Here is a 26075-nt window from a genome sequence, read left to right on the forward strand (position 1 = left end):
TGAAGGATCTCAGGCCTAGGGAGAAAAAAGATTTTCTTCATGTCACCTAAATGCATTGGGTCATATTTTTGATAAGGACCTCCTTCTAGTAGCATTCATCTTTTTGTTTGTATGACTGTATTAAAAATGAGAAGAAAGATGGGATAGTTCAACTTCATTACAGCCTCTGTATATATACTAAAGCAAAACACATGCTAAAAGTAACTACATTTTTGACAATCAATTCAAGTTAATGCTCCTGACTGATGTTTTACATCTATACCCAACAAAGTATTGCTATATAGAAGGAATATAATTTATTTCTATTAGTTCTTTGTCCCTTTTCTATTCTAATTATCATGAACATGTATAGTGATTTTAGGTTTAACTAAAGGAATAAACCCAGAAAAAAGAAACTAATACACTTTTTACATTCTCACTGTGTATGAGTGAACCAGTTTCTTCACATCTTGACCAGCATTTGGTGTTGTCACTATTTAATATTTTAATTTTTATGATTAAATATTTAGATTATACTTTTGTACCTTTAATATTCATTATATTAATGGCTAGAGATGTTGAACATTTTTTTGGTTATTTGACACTTGTATATTTTCTTCAGAGAAATAACTATTCAAGTGTTCAACTCCAAACCTATGTGCTCATGTACAAAATTGGATTGCCATTTTGTTGTTGAATTGTAAGAGTTTAAAAAAATATATTCTGGATACTAGACTCTTGTCAGACATATGATTTGCAAATATTTTCTCCCATTCTTGGGTCGTCTTTTCACTCTCTTAATAGCATCCTTTGATACGTATAGTTTTAAGTTTTGATGAAATCCAATGTATTTATTTTTTCTTTTGTTGTTCATACATTTGGCACATATCTACAAAACCATTGCTAAATCCAAGGTCATAAAAGTTGATCCCTATAATTTCTTCTAAAGTTTTTTTTTAGTTTTAGCTTTCATACTTAGGTCTTTAATTCTTCATATGGCATCTTTGATACACTGAATGCTGTGTTTGTGTCTGTAAAAAAAAATTTTGTCTGGGTGTAGAGGCTCATGCCTATAATACCAACATTTTTGGAGGCTGAGGCAGGAGGATTGCTTAAACCCAGGAGTTCGATGCCAGCCTAGGTAACATAGTGAGGCCCTATTTCTACAAAAAATTGAAAAGATTAGCCAGGTGTGGTGGTGCATACCTGTAGCTCCCAGCTACTTGGGAGGCCGAGGTGGGAGGATTGCTTGAGCCCAGGAGGTTGAAGTAGCAATGAGCCATGATTGTGCCACTGCACTCCAGTCTGGCAGTAGAGCAAGGTCCTATCTCCAACAAAAAAATTAATTGTAGTAAAAAACACATAACCTAAAATTTAGCAAATTAGCCATTTATAAGCATACAGTTCAGTAGTGTCAAATATATTCACACTTGTTGTGCAACCAATCCCCAGAACTCTTTTTATCTTGCAAAACTAGAACTCTATGCATATCTGCACCAACACTTGGATATTTTCTGTTTTTTAAAATAGTAGCCTAATGGGTATGAGATGGTATATCACTGTGGTTTTGATTTGTATTTGCCTAATGATTAGTGATGCTGAGCATATTTTCATGTGCTTGTTAGACATTTGTATATCTTCTTTGAAGAAATGTCTATTCAAGTCCTTTGCCCATTTTAAAGTCAAGGTTTTTTTTGCTTTGTTTTTGTTTTTTTGCTGTTGAGTTGTAGGAATTCTTAATTTATTATGGCTATTAACTCCTTATCAGAGATACGATTTGCAAGTATTTTCTCCCATTTTGCCAGTTGCCTTTTCATTCTGTTGGTTGTTTCCTTTGAGGCACAGAAGTTTTTAATTTTTATGTAGCAAATTTATTTATTTTTACTTTTGTTGCCTTTGCTTTTGGTGTCATACCCAAGAAATCATTGCCAAGTCCACTGTCATGAAGCTTTTCTCCTTTGATTTCTTCCAAGAGAGTTTTATAGTTTAGGCTATTATTTGTAGGTCTTTGATTCATCACATTCTGTCTTTGATGTGTTGAGCCCTGGGAAGGCATCTCTTAAAAAACTTCAGACAAGAAAGTTGGCAAGCAATTTTGAGGCTTTAATGGGCTGAAGTTTAACTTACCCAGTCATTTGTCAAGGATTGACAACTTCACATATTCCAACTTCACATATAGTAAATTATTATGTAGGTTCACTTATTTGTAGGTTCTTTTATGTAACTGATTAAATATTTGAAATTTTCTTTACATAAGAAAATTAAGCTTTTCTTATATAAGCTTTGCATATTTCATTCACAATCTCTAGGTACAATGCTCCTCTAAATACTACATGTCCCTATTAAATTTTTTCAGTTTATTGCTGGCTTTCAGGAAAACTAGGTTTAAAAAAATTTATATTGTATGTATTACTTTAATGAACTGTCTCATTAGATATAATAGTTGTAACTTTTTCCAGTGGTTTCTATAGAATTGTCTATTTGGAAAAAAAATACAGTCATCTCTATTTCCAGATGATGTTTGTCTATTAGTATAAATATAGATCATCAGCTTAAAATAATTGAAGAGTCAGTAAGGTGGTTATCATAAGGTAAGATAACTAGCTCTAAATTAAACATAGGCTGTTTTCCTTTAAAGATAGAAAATATATTAGGAAATCCCCTTAAGTTATAGGGAAAAATGTAATAATTAAAATTAAAATAATCTCTTCCATTAATTTTATCTCATTTTTCTTTCTTGCACTCCTAAGTATAGTTACTAAGAGAATTTTGTTGTTGTTGTTGTTTATTTTAAGAGATGAAGTCTTCTTATGTTGTTCAGGCTGGTCTCAAACTCCTTGGTTCAAGTGATCCACCTACCTTGACCTCCCAAAGTTCTGCGATTACAGGCATGGAGAACATAGATTTTGAAAATGGAAACCTGACATTTACTATGTAACTTTTGGCCGTTAAACCCTGTAAGGCTCAGTTTCTGCACCTGAAAAGTGTTATAATAGTCCCTGCCACATGAGGTTGTTGTTATAATTAAGTGAAATAATCCATGTGAAATCCTTAGTGTAGTGATGATACATAATAAGCATTAAATATAGTCATTATTGTTAATTTATTGGGCAAGATTTATAGAGCAATATTATATGATAAGGTTATAGCAGGGAATCCTTTAGTCTCTATATCTTTAAGGTGGATATTGTTAGTGATTTAACATTAAGCATGATGCTTACCAGAGGTAGATTTACCTTTAATGAAGCTCCAGATTCAGTCTCCCACTTATGCATTCCCTTCCAAAGCCCTGAATAATGTGTTTATATGATAATATACTTCTGTAAAATTTGCAAAAGTAAGGCATTTAAACATAATTGGCTAAGATAACCACTGTTTCTTTCCATGCTGGCTTCCCCACCATCATATTTCCACTGCTGCCAGTTGGCATTGGAGTTACTATGGTTTAACAGTTATTTATTGCTAGGTAAAAAAAATCCGCCAAACTTAAAACAACAATCATTTATTAGTTCATAATTCTGTAGGTGGGCAATTTTGGCTGGCTTCTGATGGATGGTTCTACTGCTGGACTCTCTTGGGCTCATTCATGTGGCTGCAGTCAGATAGTGGGATGCCTGGGGGTTGTAGAGTTCCTGATGGCTTCACTCACATGTTTGGGGTCACGGGGAACTGGGCTTCATGTCTCTAGCATCTAGCAGGCTATCATGGATTCTTCATATGGAAACTATATTTCTTTTGCCAATACCACACTGTCTTGATTTGCTATAATTTTGAGTCCTTCAACTTTCTTTTCATAGTCGTTTTGGCAATTCTAGTTCTTTTGCTTTCCATACAAATTTTGGAATAATCTTGTCAACATCTGTCAAAAAACCTTGCTGGAATATCTACTGGGATAGTGCCGTATCTATATATCAAATTAGGGAGAATTGATACCTTAACAATTCAGTCTTTGAGTTCATAATGTAATATATTTTTCTACTTATTTAAATCCTTTTTCGTTTCTTTTATTGGTGATTTGTAGCATTTGGCATATAGTACCTGTTCATATTTTATTAGATTAATTCCAAAGTATTTCAATTTTTGTGATATGGTAATTTATATTTTTATTAATTTGAAGATTCAAATGTTCATTGCTAATATGTAGAAATATGATTGACTTTTATATATATTCACTTTGGTATGGCTTGGCTGTGTCCCCAACCAAATCTCATCTTGAATTCCCATGTGTTGGGGGAGAGACTGCATGGGAGGTAATTGAATCATGCGGGCAAGTCTTTCCTGTGCTGTTCTTGTGATAGTGAGTGAGTCTCATGAGATCTGATGGTTTTAAAAAGAAGAGTTCCCCTGCATGAGCTCTCTTTCTGCCTGCTGCCATCCACACAAGACATGACTTGCTCCTCCTTGCCTTCCACCATGATTGTGAGGCCTCCCCAGCCATGTGGAACTGTAAGTCCAATAAACTTCTTTCTCTTGTAAATTGCCCAGTCTCGGGTATATCTTTATCAGCAACATGAAAACAGACTAATACACACTTTGAACCCTGGAACCTTGTTAAATTCACTTATTAGTTTTAAGAGATGTTTTATGGATTCTTTGAAACTTTCTACAGGCACAATCATGTCATGTGCAAATAGATTTTTGTTTCTTCCTTTTCAATCTATATTCCTTTTCATTATTTTTTCTTGCTTTATTGCACTTGCCAGGATTTCCAGTATGATGCTGTATAGCCATGGTGAGGAATGACATCTTGCTAGTTTCCTGATCTTCAGAGAAAGCATTCAGTCTCTCACCATTTAGCATAATGTTGAATAGGAATGGTGTGTGAGTGGTAGGTGTTGATACCCTTTGTTATGTTAGGAGACTTCACCTATATTCTTAGTTTGCTGAGAGTATTTTTTTTTTAAATCATGAATGGATGTTCAATTTTTTTGAGTGCTTTTTTATCCAATAAAATGATCATATAATTTTTCTTATTACTCTGTTAACATGGTGTATTAGGCCATTTTTGCACTGCTATAAAGAAATATCTGAGTCAGGGTAATTTATAAGAAAAGAGGTTTCATTGTCTCACAGTTCTGCAGGCTGCTCAGGAAGCATAGTGGCATCTGCTTGTGGGGAGGCCTCAGGAAGCTCCAATCATGGCAGAAGGCAAAAGAGAAGCAGGGACATCACATGGTGAAAACAGTAGCAGGAGAAATGGGTAGGGGGAGGTGCCACACACTTTTCAATGACCACATCTTGTGAAAACTCACTATGGTGAAGACAGCACCACGCCATAAGGAATCTGCCCCCATGATCCAAACACCTCCCACCAGGTCCTATCTCTAGCATTGGGGATTCTAATTCAACATGAGATTTGGGCAGGAGCAGATGTCTAGGCTATATCATATGGTGATTACATTGATTATTATCTGAATGTTGAAATGTTCTGAATTTCTAGGGTGAACCCTACTTGGTGGGGAAATGCTACTCTTTTCATATATTTATGGATTAAATTTGCTGATTCTAGTTTCTGTAAAATCTCTGTAAAAAGGATTTCTGTAAAATAATTTCCGTACTATTTTTAGATGTAGATTTTATTTTGGCATTGTGTTTTGAATTTCCTTGCATTTCTCTTATTTCAGTCATTTCTTTTTACCTGTGTCTTTATTTCAATTTATTTTTTCTTTCTGGCTTCATCTCCTGCTTTATAAAGACTATATCTATTATCTTGTCTTGGAAGATGCTAATTTAATTCCTTTTCTTTTTTTTCTTTTTTTTTTTTTTTTTTTTTGAGACAGTCTCACTCTGTCACCCAGGTGGTGCAATCTCGGCTCACTGCAACCTCCACCTCCCTGTTTCAAGGGATTCTCCTGCCTCAGCCTCCTGAGTAGCTGGGACTACAGGCATGTGCCACCATGCCCGGCTAATTTTTTTTTTTTTGTATTTTTAGTAGAGACAGAGTTTCACCATGTTAGCCAGGATGGTCTCGAACTCCTGACTTAGTGATCCACCTGCCTCGGCCTCTCAAAGTGCTGGGATTACAGGCGTGAGCCACCATGCCTGGCAGTTCCTCTTCTTAAATTAAAATTTTTATTTTATTGTGAATAGGTTGAACTGTACAATCACCAGGAGTCATTCATCTTACGTCTACCTACTGGACTGGCATTACATCTTTTCTGGTTTTAAAAATTGGATTCTTTGATTTAGTAGAACAAAGATACGTTTCTTTTCTGGTATAGTGTCATGTGGAAAAATTGTATCTCCAAATAGAATAATTCTGATTTTCTTCTGTTTTTTATTTCTCAGTCAACGTTTTTATCTAGACACACTGAGGCAACTAATAATGATTGGATATACTCTACCTCCAAATACCTTGTCTGATTTCTGCTGTGCTGAGCATTGGAGATTGTAGTTTTTGTATAGATATAAGAAGAGGGAAAATAATAAAGTAGAAGAATTAAAGAATATGACGGTTTGTGATTCTGGCTTTGACTAATATAGTCGGAAGACAGTCATATATTTTGCTGATTTTTTTTTTACTGTGTCTCAGAGTTGGTGACACATAGTAAAGAACAGTCAAAGCCTTTTCCTCCCCTTTTTGAAGCTTTCTATATTTTATTCAGATAGTGGAAAGTGTGATTTATAGTACAACAATGTTTCTTAATCCATTTTTATTGAGACAGTAGAAATGGAAATTCCCTTTGGACTTGTTATATATTCTTCTCATTTTTAGTTTATAATGTAGCCAGTTCTGTCTTTTTTTGATATTATTTAGATTTTTAATGGTGAGTTGAGTGTGAGGAGCTACATCAAGCAATGCTGATGTGTTGCCATACAGAGAGACATCTGTGAGGTTTGGGAGTAACACACATAAAGTCATATTGCCTGGAAATGTAAAAGTTTGAATTTAAATTTAGTTTTGTTTAGTTGTTCAGAGATCATAATGAATTTTCAGAAAGAACTTAATACAAGCAAGGAAATGAAAGTGCTGCACTGAAAAAACCAAAATTTTATAAATGTGGAGGCAAAGCAATGTTAGATACTAAAATCCAAAGTGTGAATGTGCATCTTGTAAATGAAATGTTAGTGGATGTAATTGTACTTGAGGAATTCTATAGTCTGGGAGGTGGGTGTTAAGAATGTGAATGAGATTGAGTAAGGATGGGATGAATAAAAAGACTAGTTCATTGATTAAAGACGTTAGGAATGGTGATATGATCTGTGAGTATTGGTACTAAGTCTGGTAAAAAGCTATTAAGACGTATCGATAGAACAGTTTGGACCAAGAAACATTCAGATATTTATCTTCTTCTCTTGCCCAGATAATGACTGGGACTGGGACTAATAAGTCTTCCATTGGAGCAAAAGTTTGATGAGGTACTTGTATTATCACAGCAAAGCCATGTTTCAATGGATAAATCATTTGTGGGAAGTTTTGAGACTATAAAGAATTGTGTGTTCCACAATGTCAATAATCTCTTTGAGGCTTCTTTGGTTCCTGTGCTACCTGCTTGACTTCAGGCCGAAACTGTCGCAGAGCCAATGGAATTCTGCAGTCCATTTGTGTCCTCTTGTAATTCTTGATTTTTTTAAGTCTTTTGTATCTTTCCTCTTGTAATTCTATCTTTAGGGATTAAATTTACTTCTAATTCCTTGGTATGAAGAAATGTGCTCAGATCCCATGACTTCCTCTGTTTTAGTCTAGACTGTCCTGGTTTTCAGGTTTTCTCCAGTTAGCTTGCTTTCTTTTTCTTTCTTTCTTTCTTTTTCCTTCCTTCCTATCTTCCTTCCTTCCGTCCTTCCTTCCTTCCTTCCTTCCTTCCTTCCTTCCTTCCTTCCTCCCTTCCTCCCTTCCTCCCTTCCTCCCTCCCTCCCTTCTTTCCTCCCTCCCTCCCGCCTGCCTTCCTTCCTTCCTTCCTTTCTTCCTTCATCTCTCCCTCCCCTCCTCTCCTTTTTCTTTCTCTTTCTTTTCTCTCTTTCTTTCTTTCTTTCTTTCTTTCTTTCTTTCTTTCTTTCTTTCTTTCTTTCTTTCTCTTTCTTTCTTTCTTTCTTTCTTTCTTTCTTTCTTTCTTTCTTTCTTTCTCTCTCTCTCTTTTCCTTCCTTCCTTCCTTCCTTCCTTCCTTCCTTCCTTCCTTCCTTCCGTTCTTTCTTTTCTTTCTTTCTTTCTTTCTTTTTTGATGGGGTCCTATAACGTTGACCAGGCTAGCCTTGAACTTCTGGGCTCAAGAAATCCTTCTGACTCAGCTTCCCAAACTCCTGGGATTACAGGTATGAGCCACTGCACCCAGCTTTTTTATTTTTATTTTTTTACTTTTATTTTAGTTTTAGGGGTATATGTGTAGGTTTCTTTTATAGGTAAATTGTGTGTCACAGGTGTTTGGTGTACAGATTATTTCATCACCAACGTAATAAGCATAGTACCTGATAGGTAGTTTTTTGAACCTCACGCTCTTCTCACCCTTCAACCTCAAGTAGGCCCCAGGGTCTCTTGTTCCCTTCTTTGTGTCCATGTGCGTTCATTGTTTAGCTCTCACTTATAAATGAGAACATGCAGTATTTGGCTTTCTGTCCCCATCGTGGTTGACTTAGGATAAAAACCTCGAGCTCCATCCACATTGCTGCAAAGAACATGATCTCGTTCTGTTTTATGGCTGCATAGTAATCCATGGTGTATATATACAACATTTTCTTTATATACTATACCATTGATGGACATTTAGGTTGATTCTGTGTTTTTGCTATTGTGAGTAGTGCTGCAATAAGCATGCACGTATCTTTATGATAGAATGATTTACATTTCTTGGGGTACACAGCCAATAATGGGATTGCTGGGTCAAATGGTAGTTCTGTTTTAAGTTCTTTGAGATATCACCGCCGGGCGCGGTGGCTCACGCTTGTAATCCCAGCACTTTGGGAGGCCGAGGCGGGCGGATCACGAGGTCAGGAGATCGAGACCACGGTGAAACCCCGTCTCTACTAAAAATACAAAAAGTTAGCCGGGCGTGGTGGCGGGCACCTGTAGTCCCAGCTACTCGGAGAGGCTGAGGCAGGAGAATGGTGTGAACCCGGGAGGCGGAGCTTGCAGTGAGCCGAGATCGCGCCACTGCACTCCAGCCTGGGCGACAGAGCGAGACTCCGTCTCAAAAAAAAAAAAAAAAAAAAAAGAGATATCACCGAACTGCTTTCCACAGAGGCTAAACTAATTTACATTCCCACCAGCAGTGTATAAGTGTTCCTTTTTCTCCACAACGTTGCCAGCATCTGTAATTTTTTGACTTTTTAATTATAGCCATTTTGACTGGTGTGAGATGATATCTCTCTATGATATCTTGCATTTCTCTAATGATTAGTGATGTTGAACATTTTTATGTGCTTATTGGCTGCACAAATGTGTTTTGAAAAGTACCTGTGGATGTCCTTTGCCCACTTTTTAATAGAGTTGTTTGTTTTTTGCTTGTTCATTTTTTTAAGTGTCGTATAGATTCTGGATATTTGACCTTTGTCAGACCTTTGCTCAGTTTGCAAATACTTTCTCTGATTCTGTGGGTTGTCTTTTTACTTTGTTGAAAGTTTCTTTTGCTGGGCAGAAGGTCTTTGGTTTAATTAGGCTCCATTTGCCCATTTTTTTTTTTTGCAAGTACTGTTGGCATCTTTGTTATGAAATCTTTGCCAGGATCTATGTCCAGAGTGGTATTTCTTTTTTTTCCTCAAGCATTTTTATAGTTTTAGGTTTTAACATTTATGTCTTTAATCCATCTTGTGTTAGGTTTTATATATGATGTATTGAAGGCATCCAGTCTCAATCTTCTGCATATGGCTTGCCAGTTACCCCAGCAACATTTATTAAATAGGGAGTCCTTTGCCCATTGCTTGTTTTTGTTAACTTTGTTGAAGATCAGATGGTTGTAGGTGTGTGGCTTTATTTTGGGACTCTCTAGTCTGTTTCATTGGTCTGTGTCTATTTTTGTACCAATATTATGCTGTTTTAGTTACTGTAGCCATGTAGTATAGTTTGAAGTCAGATAATGTGATGCCTCCAGCTTTTAATTTTTTATTTATTTTATTTTATTTTTATTTTTTTGCTTAGGATAGCTTCGGCTCTTTAGGCCCTTTTTTGGTTCCAAGTGAATTTCACAACAGTTTTTTTTTTCTAATTCTGTTTAGAATACCATTAGAGTATTAGTGAAGAATGTCATTGGTAATTTTATAGAAATAACATTGAATCTATAAACTGCTTTAGGCTGTATGCCATTTAAGCAATATTGATTCTTCCTATCTATGATCATGGAATGTTTTTCTGTTTGGTTGTGTCATATCTGATTTCTTTTGGTATTGTTTTCTAAATCTCGTAAAGATCTTTCATGTTCCTGGTTAGATATATTTCTTGGTACTTTATTTTTTGTGTGGCTATTGTGAACAGGATTGCATTCTTGATTTGGCATTCATCTTGGATGTTGTTGGTGTATAGAAAGGCTACTGATTACATTGATTTTGTATCCCAAAACCTTCCTGAAGTTGCTTATTAGATCTAAAAGCTTTAGGGCAGAGACTGTGAGATTTTATAGACATAAAATCATATTGTCTGCAAACAGATAGTTTTACTTTCTATCTTCACATTTTGAGACCTTTTATTTCCTTCTCTTGCCTGATTGCTCTGGCTAGGATTTCCAGTTTACTGGAAGTCAAGTGTGTTGATTAGGAGGGGTGAGAGTGGGCATCCTTGTCTTGTTTAAGTTTCCAAGAGGAAAGCTTCCAGCTTTTACCTATTCAGTATGATGTTGGCTGTGGGTTTGTAATAGATGGCTTTTATTAATTTGAGGTATGTTGTTTCAATATCTAGTTTTGTTGAGTTTTTTTTTTTTTTTTTTTAGACAGAGTCTCGCTCTGTCGCCCAGGCTGGAGTGCAGTGGCACGATCTCGGCTCACTGCAAGCTCCACCTCCCAGGTTCATGCCATTCTCCTGCCTCAGCCTCCCGAGTAGCTAGGACTACAGGCGCCCGCCACCACGCCTGGCTAATTTTTTTGTATATTTTAGTAGAGATGGGGTTTCACCGTGTTAGCCAGGATGCTCTCGATCTCCTGACCTCATGATCTGCCCACCTCGGCGTCCCAAAGTGCTGGGATTACAGGCCTGAGCCACTGCGCCCAGCCGTTGAGTGTTTTTAAAGTGAAGGAATGTTGAATTTTATCAAAAGCCTTTTCTGCCTCTATTGAGATGATCTTGTAGTTTTTGATTTTAGTTCTGTTTTTGTGTTGAATCACATTTATTGATTTGCATATGTTGAACCAACCTTGCATCTCAGCATTAAAGCCTATTTGATTATGGTGGGTTAGCTTTTTGATGTGCTGCTGTATTCAGATTGCTGGTATTTTGTTGAGAATTTTTGCGCTGATGTGCATCAGGGATATTGGCCTGAAGTTTTCTTTTTGTGTTGTCTCTGCCAGGTTTTGATATTAGAATGATGCTGGCCTATAGCATGAATTAGAGAAGAGTCTGTCCTCCTCAATTTCTTGAAATAGTTTCTGTAGGAATGGTATCAGCACTTTTTTCCATGTCTGGTAGCATTTGGCTGTGAATCCATCTGGTTCTGGGCTTTCTCTGGTTGGTAAGCTTTTTATTACTGATTAAATTTTGAAACTCATTATTGGTCTGTTTAGGGTTTGAATTTCTTCTCAGTTCAATCTTGGAAGATTGTATGTTTCCAGAAATTTATGCATTTCTTGTACATTTTCTACTCTGTGTGCATAGAGGTGTTTGTAAGAGTCTTTGAGAGGTTTTTCTCTTTTGTGTTTCTGAGAGATCAGTGATAACATCCCTTTTGTCATTTCTGATTGTGTTTATTTGTATCTTCTCTCTCTTTCTTTGTTAATCTAGCTGGCATCGTATCAATCTTAATTATTCTCCCGAATAACCAATTTCAAGTTTTGCTGATTTTTTTGTATGGTTTTTCACATCTTGGATTCATTCAGTTCAGCTCTGATTTTGGTTATTTCTTGTCTGCTGTTGACTTTGGGGTTGGTTTACTCTTGTTTTTCTAGTTCCTCTAGGTATAATGTTAGGTTGTTAACTCGAGATCTTTCTAACATTTTGATGTGGGTATTTAGCACTATAAACTTTCTTATTAAACTGCTTTGCCTGTGTCCTGGAGATTCTGGTATGTTGTATCTTTGTTCTCATTAGTTTAAAATAATTTCTTGATTTCTGCATTAATTTTATTGTCTGCCCTGATGCCACTCAGGAACAGGTTGTTTAATTTCTATGTAATTGTATGGTTTTGAATGATCTTCTTCTTATTGATTTATCTTCTTTTATTCTGTGGTCTGAGAGTGTGGTTGGTTGCTTTTGGTTTATTTGAATATGCTGAGGATTGTTTTATGGCTAGTTGTGTGGTCAGTTTTTGAGTATGTGCCATTTGTCAATGAAAAGAATGTATATTCTGTTATTTTTGGGTGGAGAGTTCTGTAGATGTCTGTCAGGTACATTAAATCCAGTGCTGAGTTCCAATCCTGACTATCTTTGTTAATTTTCTGCCTCAGTAATCTATCTAATACTGTCAGTGGGGTTTTGACATCTCCACTATTATTGTGTGGGAGTCTAAGTATCTTTAAAAGTCTCTAAGAACTTGCTTTATGAATCTGGGTGCTTTTGTGTTGGGTGCATATATATTTAGATTATTTAGGGCTTTTGGTTGTATTGAAACCTTTACCATTCTGTAATGGCCTTTGTTTTTTTTTAATCATTGTTGCTTTAACGTCTGTTTTGTCTGAAATTAGAAATAACAACCCCTACTTTTTTGCTTGTTTGTTTTGTGTTTGTTTGGTAGATTTTTCTTCATCCCTTTACTTTAAGTCTGTAGGTGTTATTGCATATGAAACGGGTCTCTTGAAAAGAGCATACAGTTGGGTCTTGCTTCTTTATCCAACTTGCTACACTGTGTCTGTTAATTGGGACATTTATATCATTTACATTCAAGGTTAATGTGGATATGTGTGGATCTGATCTTGTCATTATGTTGTTAGCTGATTATTCTGCAGACTTGAGTGTGTGATGGTTTTATAGTGTCAGTGGTCTATGTACTTAAGTGTTTTTTTTGGTGGTGGCTGGTAACAGTCCTTTGTTTCCATATTTTGCACTCCCTTTAGAACCTCTTGTAAGGCAAGTCTGGTGATTATGAATTCCTCTAGCATTTGTTTGTCTGAAAGGATTTTATTTCTCCTTCACTTAAAAAGCTTAGTTTGTCTGGATATGTAATTCTTGGTTGGAGTCTTTTTCTTTAAGAATGCTTAATACATGCCCTCAATCTCTTTTGACCTGTAGGGTTTCTGCTAAAAAGTACCCTGTTAGCCTGATGGAGTTCACTTTGTAGGTGACCTGTATCTTTTCTCCAGTTGATTAATATTTTTTTCTTTGACCTTGGAGAATCTGATTACCATGTATCTTCAGGATGGTTGTCTTGTATAGTATCTTGCGGGGGTTCTCTGCATTTCTTGAATTTGAGTATTGACCTTTCTAGCAAGGTTGGAGAAATTTTCATGGACGATATTCTCAAATATGTTTCCAAGTTTTTGCTTTCTCTCCCTGTCTTTCAGGGATATCAGTGAGTCATATGTTTGGTCTATATACTTAATCACACATTGTGTTTATTCTTTTTTCTTTATTTATGTCTGATTGAGTTAATTTGGTGAACCAATCTTCAAACTCTGAGATTCTTTTCTCAATTTGGTCTATACTGCTGTTAATACTTGCAATTGTATTATAAAATTCTCATAGTGTGCCTTTTCAGCTCTATTAGATGAGTTTGAATCTTTCTCTTACAATGACCATTTTGTCTTTAAGCCCCCTTTTTGTTTTATTGTATTCCTTAGATTCCTTGGATTGGGTTTCAGCTCTCTCGTGGATATCAATGATCTTCACTGCTATTTATATTCTAAATTCTGTGTCATTTCAGCCATTTCAGCTTGGTTAACAGCAATTGCTGGGAATCTAGTGCAGTTGTTTGGAGGTAAAAAGACCCTCTGGCTTTTTCAGTTGCCAGAGTTCTTGCACTGGTTCTTTCTTATTTGTGTGGGTTGATGTTCTTTTATTTATTTTTTATTTTTTGAGACAGGGTCTGTCTCTGTTGCCCAGGTTGGAGTGCAGTAGTGTGATCTTAGCTTGGGGGTTTGATTGTGGTGTAAGGTGGGTTCAGTCAACTGGCGTGGATTCTGGAAGATTTCAGGGAGCCAAGGCTTATCTGAGAACTCATGGGTTGTGTGCTCTGTCCCTGTGGGGGCTGATGCTGGGCCCACAGCTTTGTTCTCTGGCCCCTTGAGGTTAGAAACCTGTTGTGCTGAAGGGGCTGAGGTGGTTCTTCTCTACTGGCTCCAACAGTCTGATGGGAGGTGCCAATCAAAGTGTTTTGAAGGGGTGTGGGAACGTGTGCCAGCAGCTGTGGCAGTGTGCAGGGTGCACATGTGTTGGTTGTGATGGGACATTGATGGGAGTGGGGTGGTGGCATCTGCATATATGTTTGTGCTAGTGGTGGCATGGTAGTGGGGTGCCCATGGGCATCCTTCTGCTAGAGCTTATTTTCTTTCTTTGCAATTTGTTTTGTTATTTTCATTTTTGGAAACAGAGTTTTGCTCTTGTTGCCCAGGCTGGAGTGAGATGGCACAATCTTGGCTCATTGCAACCTTCGCCTCCCAGGTTCAAGTGATTCTCCTGCCTCAGCCTCCCAAGTAGCTTGGATTACAGCCATGTGCCACCATGCCTAGTTAATTTTGTGTTTTTAGTATAGATGGGGTTTCTCCATGTTGGTCAGGCTGGTCTCGAACTTCTGACCTCAGGCTATCCACCTGTCTCAGCCTCCAAAAGTGCTGAAATTACAGGCAAGAGCCACCACACCCAGCATATTTTTATTTTTAGTTTTATGAGTACATAATATATGTGTATATATTTATGGGATACATGAGATATTTTGATACAGGCATACAATATGTGTAATGGTCATATCAAGGTAAATGGGGTATCCATCCTGAAGCATTTATCATTTCTTTGCGTTACAAACATTCCAATTATACTCTTTTAGTTATTTTTAAATGTACTATTAATTATTTTTGACTATAGTCACTCTGTTGTGATATCAAATACTAGATCTTATTCATTCTTTCTAACTATATTTTTGTACCCATTAACCATCCTCTCTTCTCCCCCTTGCTACTAATCTTCCTAGCCTCTAGTAACCATCCACCTACTCTCTATGTCTATGAGTTCCATTGTTTTTAATTTTTAGCTCCCACAAATGAATGAGAATATGCGAAGTTTGTCTTTATGTTCCTGGCTCATTTCATGTAACACAATATCTTCCAGTTCCATTCATGTTGTTGCAAATGACAGGATCTCATTCTTTTTTATGCCTGAATAGTACACCAATGTGTATCTGTACTACATTTTCTTTTTTTTTTTTTTTTTGAGATGAAGTCTTTCTCTGTCCCCCAGGCTGGAGTGCAGTGGCACGATCTCAGCTCACTGCAACCTCCACCTCCTGGGTTCACGCCATTCTCCTGCCTCAGCCTCCCGAGTAGCTGGGAGTAGAGGCACCCGCCAACACGCCCGGCTAATTTTTTGTGTTTTTAGTAGAGACAGGGTTTCACCATGTTAGCCAGGATGGTCTTGATCTCCTGACCTCGTGATCCGCCTGCCTCGGCCTCCCAAAGTGCTGGGATTACAGGCTTGAGCCACCATGCCCGGCCATACCACATTTTCTTTAACCATTTCTCTGTTGATAGACGCTTAGGTCTTTCCAAATCTTGGCTATTGTGAATAGTTCTACAATAAACATGGGAGTGCAGATATCTCACAGATAAAAACCGTTGTAACTGGGGTGAAATGATATCACATTATAGTTTGACTTGCATTTCTCTGGTGATCAGTAATGTTGAGCACATTTTCATATACCTGTTTGCCATTTGTACAGCTTTTGAGAAATGTCTATTCAGATTTTTTGCCTATTTTTTCATTGGATTTTTAGATTTTTTTCCTATTGAGTTATTAATTTTTCTTATTGGGTTATTAATCCGTTGACAGATTGATAGTTTACAAATATTTTCTCCCATTCTGTAGGTTGTATCTTCACTTTGTTGATTGTTTCTTTTGCTGTGCAAAAGCTTTTTAAGTTACTGTGATCACATTTGTCCATTTTTTCATTGGTTGCCTGTGCTTGTGGGGTATTACTCAAGAAATCTTAGCCCAGGCCAATGTCCTGGAAAGTTTCCTCAATGTTTATTTTAGTGGTTTCTTAGTTTGAGGTCTTCTATTTAAGTCTTTGATCCATTTTGATTTGATTTTTGTATACGGCAAGAGATAGCTGTCTAGTTTCATTCTTCTGCCTATGGACATCCAGTTTTCTCAGCACCATTTATTGAAGATATTCTCCATTCTCCAATGTATGCTCCTGGCACTTTTGTCAAAACTGAGTTTACCCCAGATTTATTTATGGGTAATTTTCTTCCATACCATTGGTCTTTGTGCCTATTTTCATACCAGTACAATGATGTTTTTGTTCTTATAGCTCTGTAGTATAATTTGAAGGCAGACAATGTGATTTCTCCAGTTTCGTTTTTTTCCTCAAAGATGTCTGTGGCTACTCTGTGTATTTTGTAGTTCCATATAAATTTTAGTTTTTTTTTTTTCTACTTCTGTGAAGAATATCATTGGTATTTTGTTGAGTATTGCATTGAGCCTGTAGATACTACTAGGTAGTATGGACCTTGCTAGAGATTTATATATCCAAATACAAGAAGCTTAAAGAACTCCTGGGAAATTCATTACAAAAAGATAACTACCAAGGCACATAATCATCAGGTTACCTAAAGTCAACATGAAGGAAAGAATTCAAAGAACTGTGAGATAAAAGCATCAGGTAACCTGTAAAGACAAACCTATCAGACTAACATCAGCCTTCAGCAGAAACCTTACAAGCTAGATGGGATTGGGTCCTATCTTTGGCCTCCTTAAACAGAATAATTCTCAGCTAAGACTGTTGTATCCAGGAAAGCTTCACTAATGAAGAAGAAATAAAGTCTTTTTCAGAGAAACAAATGTTGAGGAAATTTGTAACTACCAAACCAGAACTACAAGAAATGCAAAAAAAGTTCTAAATCTTGACACAAAAGCTAGATATACACCAAAATAGAACCTTCTGAAAGCATACAACTCACAAAGTCTATAAAACAATAACACAATGAAAAAAACAAAGTATCTAGGTAACAGCTAGTATGATGAATAGAATAGTACCTCACATCCTAATATTAACATTGAATGTAAATGGCTTAAATAATCCACTTAAAAGATACAGAATGGCAGAATGAATAGAAAAAAAAAACAACAACCAAATATCTGCTGTCTTCAAGAGACGCACCTGACACATAAAGATTCATATAAACTCAAGTTAAAGGGGTAGAAAAAGATATTCCATGTAAATGGAAACCAAAAATGAGCAAGAGCAGTTATTCTTATATCAGACAAAATGAACTTTGAAGCAGCAACTGTTAAAAAAAAAAGACAAAGAAGGACATTATATAATGATAAAAGGATCAGTCCAACAAGAAGTTATTACAATCCTAAATTTATATGCATCTAATACTGGAGCTCCCAGATTTATAGAACAATTACTACTAGACCTAAGAAATCAGATAGACAGCAACACAATAATAGCTGGGGACTTCAATACTCCACTGACAGCACTAGACTGCTAATCAAGGGAGAAAGTCAACAAAGAAACAATGAACTTAAACAATACCCCAGAACAAATGGAATTAATAGTTGTAGAACATTCTTTCCAATAGTGGTAGGATATACATTTTTCTCATCAGCACATCAACATTCTTCAAGATAGATCATATGATAGGCCACAAAACAAGTCTCAATCAATTTAAGAAAATTCAAATCATATCAAGTATCTTCTTAGATCACAGTAGACTCAAACTGAAAATCAACTCTAAAAGGAGTCCTCAAAACTATAAAGATACATGGAAATTAAATACTCTGCTCTTGAATGATTTTTGGGTTAGCAAGGAAACCAAGATGAAAATTTAAAAATTGGCCAGGCACGGTGGCTCATGCCTGTAATCCCAGCACTTTTGGAGGCCAAGGTGGGAGGATCATGAGGTCAGGAGATTGAGACCAGTCTGGCCAGCTTGGTGAAACCCCATCTCTACTAAAAATACAAAAAATTAGCCAGGTGTGGTGATGTGTGCCTGTAGTCCCAGATACTCCAGAGGCTGAGGCAGGAGAATTGCTTGAACTCGGGAGGCAGAGGTTGCAGTGAGCCGACATCATGCCACCGCACTCCAGCCTGGTGACAGAGCAAGACTCTGTCAAAAAAAAAGAAAAAAAAAGAAAATTTAAAAATTATTTGAAATGAATGATAATATTGATACAACTTATCAAAACATCTGTGATACAGCAAAAGCAGTGCTAAGAGGAAAGCTCATAACATTAAACACCTACATCAAAAAGTCTTAAAGAGCATAAATTGACAACTGCATATCACTCCTCAAGGAACTAGAGAAACAAGAAAAAACTAAACCCAAAGCCAGAGGAAGAACAAAATAACCAAGATTAGAGCAGAACTAAATGAAATCGTTAAAAAAAATACAAAAGTTAAATGAAACAAAAAGCTTGTTCTTTGAAAGGAGAAACAAAATTGATAGACCACTGGCAAGATTAACCACAAAAAGAAAGGATGTAATCCAAATAAGCTCAATTAGAAATGAAACTGGAGATATTACAACCAATACCACAGAAATTCACAAGATCATTCAAGGCTACTATAAACTCCTTTATGCACACAAAGCAGAAAATCTAGAGGAAATGGATAAATTCCTGGAAACATACAACCCTCCTAGATCAAATTAGGAAGAAATAGAAACTCTGAACAAACCAACAAGAGTGAGGTTGAATCACTAACAAACAATTTGCCAACAAAAAGAAGCCAAAGACTAGACGGATTCACAACTGAATTCTACCAGACATTCAAAGAATTGGTACCAATCATACTGAAACTATTCCAAAAGATATAGAAAGAGGAAATTCTTTCAAAATAATTCTATGAAGGCAATATCACCCTAGTACCAAACCAGGAAAGAACATAACAAAAAAAGAAAACTACAGACCAATATCCCTGATGAACATAGATGCAAAAATCCTCAACAAAATGCTAGCTGGCTGAATCCAACAGCACATCAAAAAAAAAAAAAAAAAATACATCACGATCAACAGGGTTTCATCCCAGAGATTCGGGGATTGTTTAACATATGCAAGTCAATAAATGTGATATACCACATAAGCAGAATTAAAAACAAAAACCATATGACCATTCCAATAGATACAGAAAAAAGCATTTGATAAAATCCAGCATCCCTTTATGATAAAATCCCTCAACAAAATAAGCACAGGAGGGACTTACCTCAAAGTAATAAAAGCCACATATGACAAACCCACAGCCAACATTGTACTGAATGGGGGAAAGGTTGAAAGCATTACCCCTCAGAACTAGAACAAGACAAGGATGCCCACTTTCACCATTTCTATTCAATGTAGTACTGGTAGTCCTAGCCAGAGCAACAGGACAAGAGAAAGAAACAAAGAGCATTCAAATTGGAAAAGAGGGAGTCAAGCTCTCGCTGTTTGCCAGTGATATGGTTGTATATCTAGAAAACCCTAAAGTCTCATCCAAAAGGCTCCTAGCAGCAAAGTTTCAGATTACAAAATCAGTGTATACAAATCAGTAGCACTGCTATACACCAATAATGACTAAGCTAAGAATCAAATCAAGAACCCAATCCCTTTTGCAACAGCTGCAAAAACAGCAGCAGCAGCAACAACAATAACAACAACAACAACAAACCCCCAAGGAATATACTTAACCCAAGGGGTGAAAGCTCTCTACAAGGAAATCTACAAAGCACTGCTAAAAGAAATCATAAATGATGCAAACAAATGTAAATACATCCCATGCTCATGGATGGAAAGAATCAATATTGTGAAAATGACCATACCATCCAAAGCAATCTAAGATTCAATGCAATTCTCATCAAAATACCATCATCATTTTTCACAGACCTAGGAAAAACAATCCTAAAATCCATATGAAACCAAAAAAGAGCCCACACAGCAAAAGCAATACCAAGAAAAATTAATAAACATGGAGGCATCACATTACAAACTTCAAACTATACTATAAGCCTGTGGCTACCAAAACAGCATGGTACTAGTATAAAAATAGGCACTTAAACAGAATAGAGAACCCAGAAATAATGCCAAAATACTTACAGCCAACTGATCTTTGACAAAACACACAAAAACATAAACTGGGGGAAAGGATAATCCTATTCATTAAATGGTGCCGGGAAAACTGGCAAGCCACATGTAGAAGAATGAAACTGGATCCTCATCTCTCACCATATACAAAAATCAACTCAAGATGCATCAAAGACTTAAATCTAAGACCTGAAATCATAAAAATTCTAGAAGATAACATTGGAAAAACTCTTCTGGACATTGGCTTAGGCAAATAATTCATTACTAAGGCCCCAAAAACAAATGCAATAAAAACAAAAATAAATCAATGGAACCTGGTTAAACTAAAAAGCTTTTGCACAGCCAAAGAAATAATTAGCAGAATAAACAGACAACCTGCAGAGTGGGAGAAAATATTCACAAACTATGCATTCAACAAACAACTAGTATCCAGAGTCTACAAGGAACTCAAACAAATCAGCAAGAAAAAAAAAGATATACAAGCAGCCAACAAACATGAAAAAATGCTCAACTTTACTAATCATCAGGGAAAGGCAAATTAAAACCACATGATACTACCTTACTCCTGCATGAATGGCCATAATTAAAAAGTCAAAAAACAATAGATATTAGTATGGATGAGGTGAAAAGGGAGCACATTTACGCTGCTGGTGGGAATGTAAATTAGTGCAATCACTATGTAAAACATTATGGAGAGTCCTTAAAGAACTTAACATAGATCTATCATTTAATCCAGCAATCTCACTACTAGGTATCTACCCAAAGGAAAAGAAATTAGTATATGAAAAAGAAACATGCACATGCATATTTTTAGCAGTACAGTTCACAATTGTTAGGATATGGAACTAACCTGCCTATTGACCAATGGGTGGATAAAGAAAGTGTGGTATATATACATCAGGAAATACTACTCAGCCATTAAAAGTAACAAAATAATGTCTTGCAACAACTTGGATAGAGCTAGAGGTCGTTATTTTAAGTGATGTAACTCAGGAATGGAAAACCAAATACCATATGTTTTCACTTGTAAGTGCGAGCTAAGCTATGAGGATGCAAAAACATACAGAGTGATATAATGAACTTTGAGGACTTGGGGTGGGGGAGGTTGGGAGGAGGATGAGGGATAAAAGACAACATATTAGGTATGCTGTACACTGCTCAGATGATGGGTGTATTACAAATTCCAGAATTCACCACTAAGAACTCATGCATGTAACCAAAACCCACCTATATCCCCAAAACTACTGAAATAAAAAAATTGATTTTTTGAATATATGAATATGGAATTTTTTTATTTCTTGTGTCCTCTTTAATTTCTTACATCAATGTTTTATAGTTTTTTTATTATTATACTTTAAGTTCTAGGGTACATGTGCATAACGTGCAGGTTTTTTACATAAGTATACATGTTCCATGTTTGTTTGCTGCACCCATCAACTCGTCATTTACATTAGGTATTTCTCCTAATTCTATCCCTCCCCCATTCCCCCACCCTATGACAGGCCCCAGTGTGTGATGTTCCCCTTCCTGTGTCCAAGTCTTCTCATTGTTCAGTTCCCACCTATGAGTGAGAACATGGGGTGTTTGGTTTTCTGTCCTTGTGATAGTTTGCTGAGAATGATGGTTTCCAGCTTCATCCATGTCCCCGTAAGGGACATGAACTCATCCTTTCTTATGGCTGCATAGTATTCCATGGTGTATATGTGCTACAATTTCTTTATCTAGTCTGTCATTGATGGACATTTGGGTTGGTTCTGTGTCTTTTAATTGGGATATTTAGCTCATTTACATTTAAGGTTGATATTGTTATGCGTTAATTTGATCCTGACATTATGATGTTAGCTGGTTATTTTGCCCATTAGTTGATGTAGTTTCTTCCTAGCATCGATGGTCTTTACAATTTGGCATGTTTTTGCAGTGGCTGGTACCCGTTGTTCCTTTCCATGTTTAGTGCTTCCTTCAGGAGCTCTTGTAAGGGAGGTCTGGTGGTGACAATATCTCTCAGCATTTGCTTCTCTGTAAAGGATTTTATTTCTCCTTCACTTATGAAGCTTAGTTTGGCTGGATATGAAATTCTGGGTTGAAAATTCTTTCAGAATGTTGAATATTGGCCCCTACTCTCTTCTGGCTTGTAGGATTTCTGCAAAGAGATCTGCTGTTAGTCTGATGGGCTTCCATTTGTGGTTAACCCAACTTTTCTCTCTGGCTGCCCTTAATATTTGTTCCTTCATTTCAACCTTGGTGAATCTGACAATTATGTGTCTTGGGGTTGCTCTTCTCAAGGAGTACCTTTTTGGTGTTCTCTGTATTTCCTGAATTTGAATGTTGGCCTGCCTTGCTAGGTTGGGGAAGTTCTCCTGGATAATACCCTGCAGAGTGTTTTTCAACTTGGTTCCATTCTCCCCGTCACTTTCAGGTACACCAATCAAACGTAGATTTGGTCTTTTCACATAGTCCCATATTTCTTGGAGGCTTTGTTCATTTCTTTTTACTTTTTTTTTCTAAACTTCTCTTCTTGCTTTATTTCATTAATTTGATCTTCAATCACTGACACCCTTTCTTCCACTTGATCAAATTGGCTACTGAAGCTTGTGTATGTGTCACATAGTTCTTGTGCCATGGCTTTCAGCTCCATCGGGTCATTTAAGGTCTTCTCTACACTGTTTATTCTAGTTAGCCATTCATCTAATCTTTTTTCAAGGTTTTTAGCTTCCTTGCAATGGGTTCAAACATCCTCCTTTAGCTTGGAGAAGTTTGTTATTACCGACCTTCTGAAGCCTACTTCTGTCAACTCATCCAAGTCATTCTCCATCCAGCTTTGTTCCATTGCTGGCGAGGAGCTGCGATCCTTTAAAGGAGAAGAGACACTCTGTTCTTTTCAGCTTTTCTGCTCTGGTTTCTCCCTATCTTTGTGGTTTTATCTACCTTTGGTCTTTGATATTGGTGACCTGGAGGTGGGGTTTTGGTGTGGATGTCCTTTTTGTTAATGTTGGTGCTATTCCTTTCTGATTGTTAGTTTTCCTTCTAACAGGTCCCTCAGCTGCAGGTCTGTTGGAGTTCGCCAGAGGTCCACTTTAGACTCTGTTTTCCTGGGTATCACCAGCAGAGGCTGCAGAACAGCAAATATTGCAGAACAGCAAATATTGCTGCCTGATCCTTCCTATGGAAGCTTCGTCCCAGAGGGGCACCCACCTTTATGAGGTGTCAGCCAGCCCCTACTGGGAGGTGTCTCCCAGTTAGGCTACACGGGGGTCAGGGACCCACTTGAGCAGGCAGTCTGTCCATTCTCAGCACTCAAACTTCATGCTCGGAGAACCACTGCTCTCTTCAGAGCGGTCAGACAGGGACATTTAAGTCTGCAGAAGTTTCTGCTGCCTTTTGTTGAGCTATGCCCTGCTCCTAGAGGTGGAGTCAACAGAGGCAGTAGGCTTTGCTGAGCCACGGTGGGCTCCGCCCACTTCGAGCTTCCCTGGCTGCTTTGTTTACCTACTCAAGCCTCAGTAATGGTGGACACCCCTCCCCCTGCCAGGCTGCTGCCTCTCAGGTCGATCTCAGACTGCTGTGCTAGCAGTGAGCAAGGCTCCGTGGGCATGGGACCCTCCGAGTCAGGCACAGGATATAATCTCCTGGTGTGCCATTTGCTAAGATCATTGGAAAAATGCATTGTTTAGGCAGGAATGTCCTGTTTTTCCATGTACAGTCTGTCATGGCTTCCCTTGGCTAGGAAAGGGAAATACCCCAACCCCTTGCTCTTCCCGGTGAGGTGATGCCCCTCTCTGCTTCGGCTTGCCCTCCGTGGGCTGCACCCACTGTCCAACCAGTCCCAGTAAGATGAACTAGGTATCTCAGTTGGAAATGCAGAAATTACCCATCTTCTGCGTTGATCACGCTGGGAGCTAAAGACCGGAGCTGTTCCTATTTGGCCATCTTGGCACTCTATAGTTTTTTTTTTTTTAAAGTTTAAAAGTTTAAAGAAATTTATTTATTTGTTTGTATAGATGGGATCTCACTATGTTGCCCAGGCTTGTATTGAACTCCTGGGCTAAAGCAATCCTCTTGTCTTGACCTCTCAAAATGCTGGGATTATAGGAATGAGCCATTGTACCCAGCCTATAGTTTTTATTGTAGTAATCTTTCATTTCTTTGATTAAATTTATTCTTATGTTTTTTTTTATTTGTAGCTATCGTAAAGGGGATTATTTTCTAGAACAGAGTCTTGCTGTGTCCTCCAGGCTGGAGTGCAGTGGCACAATCTCAGCTCACTGCTGAAATTTTCCTTTTAATTTCTTCATTGACCCACTGGTCATTCAGGAGCATATTGTTTAATTTCCATGTGTTCATACAGTTTCCAAAGCTCCTCTTTTTATTTATTTTTAGTTTAATTTCACTGTGGTCTGAGAAGATACTTGTTATGTTGTTTTCTCATGACAGTGAGCTAGTTTTCATGAGATCTGGCTGTTTGAAAGTGTGTGGCACTTCCCCCTTCATTATCTTTCTTTTCTGCTCCACCGTGGTAAGATGTACTTGCTTGCTTCCCCTTCACCTTCTGCCATGATTGTCAGTTTCCTGAGGTCTCCCAACCATGCTTCTGTACAGCCTGTAGAACTGTGAGTCAATTAAACCTATTTTCTTCATGAATTACCCAGTTTCAAGTAGTTCATTGTAGCAGTGTGAGAACGAACTAATATGATATGTTTTCAATTATTTTTGAAACTTTAAAGACTTGATTTGTGGCCTAACTTGTGGCCTATCATTGAGAATTATCCATGTACTGAGGAGAAGAATGTGTATACTGCAATCATAGCATGAAATGTTCTGTAAATATCTATTAGGTATATTTGATCTATAATGCACATGAAGTCCAATGTTTCTTTGTTGATTTTCCGTCTAGATAACCTGCCCAGTGCTGAAAGTGGGATGTTGAACTCTTCAGTTATTATTGTATTGGGGTCTATCTCTCTCTTTAGCTCTAATAATATTTTCTTTATATATCTGGGTGCTCTAGTGTTAGGTGCATATATATTTACAATTGTTATGTTCTCTTGCTGAATTGACTCCTATATCATTATGTAATGACTTTTTTTTTTTTGTCTATTTTTGTAGTTTTTGTCTTGAAATCTATTTTTTGTCTCCTGAACCTTTCTCATCTTTTTTTGGGGGGGAGCCACATTCCCTAGCTTTTGACTATTTTTGTGCTAATGTAGCATGAAATAAATCCTCCTGCAAAGCTATTTATAGCATGTTTTCTCCACTTGCAATGTGAATGACACCCTCTCAATTTACAACAATTTGGTAAAGGATTTCTTTCTTTCCTTTGTTTTTTCTCTGTTTGTATATGTTTAACCAAGGCTTAATCACCCTCTTGTTTTTGCTTTAGGAAATAAAAGAGAATGAAATACCATCTGTTCTGCCTTCTAAGAAGTTGAGAATTCTTGTAGTGATGCAGTTTGAAAATATCTTTCTAGATTTATTTATGATTAGCTCCTTTAAGACCAGGATTAAAGTCTTTTTTCCTTCCCTTCCAATCAATAATGCCTGGCAGTCTGTCATGGAACAATATTACATAGGTCTGACTGATTTATTCTTCCTAAAATCCCACTGACTACTCACTGGCACCCGTGATCATTTAGCATTTTATAAATGAAATGATTAATGAGTTTGGTCTTTTCAGGTATCAAAGTTAAGGTGACCAGACTATAATATTTTTGGGCTATTACATTATTTTCATTTTTAGAGGTAGGGCTTACACATATCATTTTTCAGCTTTAGGCTTCATCATTGTCCAACATGCACCTGGAAAGATTATTTCTA

General features: G+C 37.1%; 1 protein-coding gene across 1 annotated transcript in view; it reads left to right on the forward strand.

Annotated features, from left to right (window-relative positions):
• The window catches only part of PAPPA2 (pappalysin 2), a 628099-nt gene that overhangs the window by 59714 nt on the left and 542310 nt on the right, over positions 1–26075 (forward strand). The gene's annotated exons all lie outside the window — the stretch shown is intronic.

The sequence above is a fragment of the Symphalangus syndactylus genome, chromosome 12 (assembly GCF_028878055.3).
Source record: "Symphalangus syndactylus isolate Jambi chromosome 12, NHGRI_mSymSyn1-v2.1_pri, whole genome shotgun sequence".
Lineage (NCBI taxonomy): Eukaryota > Metazoa > Chordata > Mammalia > Primates > Hylobatidae > Symphalangus > Symphalangus syndactylus.